General features: G+C 47.7%; 1 long non-coding RNA gene across 1 annotated transcript in view; it reads left to right on the top strand.

Moving 5' to 3' along the window:
* The first annotated feature begins 1990 nt into the window (after nucleotides 1-1990).
* LOC115030636 overlaps nucleotides 1991-3235 on the top strand; it is a 7465-nt gene continuing 6220 nt past the window's right edge. Inside the window, exons 1-2 of the long non-coding RNA XR_003836242.1 lie at nucleotides 1991-2264; nucleotides 2482-2566. This is a non-coding gene — a long non-coding RNA (uncharacterized LOC115030636). The remainder of the gene's footprint in view (nucleotides 2265-2481; nucleotides 2567-3235) is intronic.

The raw sequence follows: 3235 nt of genomic DNA, 5'->3' as shown, positions 1-3235 counted from the left end.
ATCAGGAGACTTATGGCCTCGGTTCCCATCCCGCTAGGCCTTCTGTCCCTCCATCTCTTATGTTCTCCTTTTGCAGGCCAGTTTCAAAGCTACTTCTTTCCAGACAATCTCCTTTGCCTGGTTGGAAACAAAACATTGAACAGCATCCTCACCTGGCTTGCATCAATTGTGTCCTCATGTAAGTGGTCCTATCATGTGTGTTGTGGCGTTCATTAGCGTTCCCATGTCAAGGAGAGAAGCTCCAAGAAAAAAGCACATTCATTGGGGAGAGTGCTCCCCACCTTGCACCCCACTGAAAGCCCAGAGTGAGCAGGTGACATTGAAGTTCCTGCTGCTGTCCTGATCAGGTGATGCCTTCCAGGAGGGAAGGCACATTGACCTGCCCCTAGCAGCTTAAAGGGAGCACCCACCTTTGTTATTCTCTGACCACATTTCCCATGACACTTGGCACCTAGCTCAGCACTGGGGACACAGATGCTAGCCCACTGTCCCTCCAAGCACGAATCCCTCTCAGCACAGTCACATCTTCCCATGGCTTCAGTGTACTTCAGGGGTGCTTCAGCTTCCACACAGTCCATCCGGAGCTCTGGAGCTGACCTCCGGATCCTGTGAAAAGGAGAGTTTGACAGTTCTGACTCGCTCACTCTGAGTGCTGTGGCCTTCCTGGGGAGACTTTTGCATACAGAGAGAGCATGTCTGTTGCAGAGCTGCTCATCCTTGGCAGCCACAAACCTGGTTCTAATCCCAGCACTGAAAGTAACAATACTACACTCTTGGATTCTCACAAACCAGTAAGTGAATAAAGAAGTCAAACCTTCATTGGACTCAAAAAATTCAAGCAGTTCTAATTTATACCTCTCTTCATTTAGGTTTTCTCTGCCACTCATTCTATCCTTGGTCAAGCAATTTATTATTAAAGGTCTCCTTCATGCACAGCATGATTCTAGATAAGACAGTCCTTGTTGAGGTTGTGTCGTACACATCTTTTCACAGGACTTTCAACTTCAAGCTGACCCCCCAATTCTTGGTCTGTCTCCCAACTCCCCAGCTGCCTCCTCTTCAAAATATTTCATTATATTTTCTATGTTTTTGATTCTTCCTTCTATAAATCATATTTATGTTTATGTGAAAGTCTACCAATTCACAGGCAGCTCCTCTCCTCCTAGAGTGTTGTGTGCAATAGGGTTGGGAAAGGAGAGAATGGCTGGGTGTTTTTATAGTGAGTGAGAAATGTGCCTTGGGAGGCGGCAGAATGCAGACAGCCAACGGGATGCAGACTGGATACATTTATCTCGTCATTTCCTGAAGCACTTTCTTAAAAGATTTATGTATGTATGTATGTATGTATGTATGTATGTATGTATGTGTGTACACATCTGTGAGTGTGAGCACACATGTGTGTGCAGATGTATGTGCCTGTGCACACACAGAGGCCAGAAGGGACACTGGCTTCCTCAGAGCTGGAGTTTCAGGACCTTTGCTGGCTCGCTATGCGGGTGCTGGATTCAAATTCTAGTCATTGCGATTGTGTAGCAATTGCTCCTACCTGCCATGCAATCTCCCCACACCTGTAAAGGAGGGAATTTTAAAGTACTTTTCTATGTTTTAAAGTTTGAATAAAGGACAGGGGCCAAGGGAGTCAGGGAAGTAAGAGAAAATAAAGCATGACTCTCCCTGAGTGGGAAGAGGCCCAAGTGCAGCCCGCTCTGCTGCAGCCTCCTGACTTTGGTCTAACCTCACCTGTATTAGTAACTCTCCAGCGGCGGCTTTGGTGAAGCGCCTGGAGAAGGGAAGGGTTTATTGATGTGGAGATTTCTGGTTTCGCTGGAAACTCAGCGGGGCCACGTGATGTTTTTCTGGAAGCTGTCTTGTTGAGAGGATGTTTTGCTGGAGCCGATGCTTGAGAGGGTGTGTGGTGTTTGGAAAGAGGATAAACGGAATCCCACAAACAGTGAGAGGATGCTCTTGCATTTGATGCCACCGTGCAATGCTTTGCTGGTCCTCGCCTCACAGAGAGAAACGTGCCAAAGAACTTCGCGGTGTTCTGGCTGATGCTTGCCACTTCTGCTGACTTGTGTCGACTCAGTGAAGCCTTGCGGTTCCTGCTGGATGGAGCTGCTGCTGCTGATCTGTGTTTAGTGTTTGCTATTGGACTGGACTGCTGGTATCCTGACAATGAAGAATGGAATCTCCCCGCAAAGAACTACTTCCAAACAGGCCAACATCTCCCTTGTCCTATAAACCTTCTTGTCCTCCTACCTCCGGTCAGTGGACTAGAAGGGAGGTTTAAGAACTCTAAATAAAGTAGGTTTAGAGAAAAATCTAAGCCTGTGGTTATGGGTTGCAGTTTGGTAGGAACTGGTCCATCAGGGTAGGAAGTCATGGTAACAGGAGCATGAAGCAGCTGGTCGCCATGTGCCTGCAGCAGGGAGCCGACAGCGAGGACTGCTAATGCTTTGCTCATTTTTCCTTTTTCGTCAGCCTCAGGTCCCCGCCCATTGGATGGTGCTGTGCATGCTTGTACTGAGTCTTCCCATCAGTTAACCCGATGTAGAAACTCTCAAAGGTATGCCCAGAGGTTTGTATCTATCCTAGGTGACTCTGTCGAATTGATAATATTACCATCAAACATCCAAGTGTCGGTTGCGGCACACATTCGTCTTCCTGTGTCTGCTGCTGAAGGTATGGAATTGTGGGCTCGTGAGGGTGTAAGGGAAGGAAGTTGGTTTGAGTACTGAGGGAGCTGCCTGAAATCCTATCTCTGTTCTTGGGGATGTCCGAATCCAGTGACTTCCTTTGGTTTTCTGTAACCAGGCCTCTTTCCCATGTATATAGTTCAGAGATAAGAAAAGGAATAACTTGCAAACAGCTGACTGCCACATGGACTGAGCATATCTAAAGCGTCCAGGGTTCAAAGTGTAGAGTTGGTTTTGGTTCTGGATCCACACAGAATAACTTCGTATTCCTTTTGCTTCTTGTTCTGTGGGGGCTGCGGGTTGAGCCCAACATCTCAAATGTAGACTAGGCAAGCGAGTGCTCTGCAGGGAGCTACGATAGATTCCCAGCCTTGCTTTTAGATTTTTAAAATTAAATTGCCTTATTGAGACACAGTCTCACTGAACAGCCCAATCTGGCCTCAAATTCTCAATCTCCCTGCTTCTTTGCCTCTGCCTCTGCCTCTGCCTCTGCCTCTGCCTCTGCCTCTGCCTCTGCCTCTGCCTCTGCCTCTGCCTCT

Source organism: Mus caroli, chromosome 3 (genome assembly GCF_900094665.2).
Source record: "Mus caroli chromosome 3, CAROLI_EIJ_v1.1, whole genome shotgun sequence".
Lineage (NCBI taxonomy): Eukaryota > Metazoa > Chordata > Mammalia > Rodentia > Muridae > Mus > Mus caroli.
Note: the sequence above shows the minus strand (reverse complement) of the source record. Positions and strands in the feature narration are given on the sequence as shown.